Raw genomic sequence first — 449 nt, 5'->3', positions numbered from 1 at the left:
CTTAGATAAATATTCTGTCTGTGTGACATATCTTTGATAAATATTTTGTGTGTTAGACAGATCTAAGATATTCTCTGTGTGTGACAGATCTTAGATAAATCTTATCTGTGTGTGACAGATCTAAGATAAATATTCTCTGTGTGTGATAGATCATAGACAAATATTCTGTGTGTGATAGATCTCAGATAAATATTCTTTGNCTGTGTGTGTGACAGATCTAAGATAAATATTTTGTATGTGTGACAGATCTTAGATTAATATTCTGTCTGTGTGACAGATCTTAGATAAATATCCTTTGTGTGACAGATCTTAGATAAATATTCTGTGTGTGTGACAGATCTAAGATATTCTCTGTGTGTGATAGATCTTAGATAAATATTCTCTGTGTGTGATAGATCTAAGATAAATATTCTGCGTGTGTGACAGATCTTAGATAAATATTTTGCCTA

At 31.0% G+C, this 449-nt stretch overlaps 1 protein-coding gene across 1 annotated transcript in view; it reads right to left on the bottom strand.

Annotated features, from left to right (window-relative positions):
* The window catches only part of LOC110460699 (deleted in malignant brain tumors 1 protein-like), a 66774-nt gene that overhangs the window by 33771 nt on the left and 32554 nt on the right, over nucleotides 1-449 (bottom strand). The gene's annotated exons all lie outside the window — the stretch shown is intronic.

The sequence above is a fragment of the Mizuhopecten yessoensis genome, unplaced genomic scaffold (assembly GCF_002113885.1).
Source record: "Mizuhopecten yessoensis strain PY_sf001 unplaced genomic scaffold, ASM211388v2 scaffold10457, whole genome shotgun sequence".
NCBI lineage: Eukaryota > Metazoa > Mollusca > Bivalvia > Pectinida > Pectinidae > Mizuhopecten > Mizuhopecten yessoensis.
This window is presented reverse-complemented; position numbering and strand designations above follow the sequence as displayed.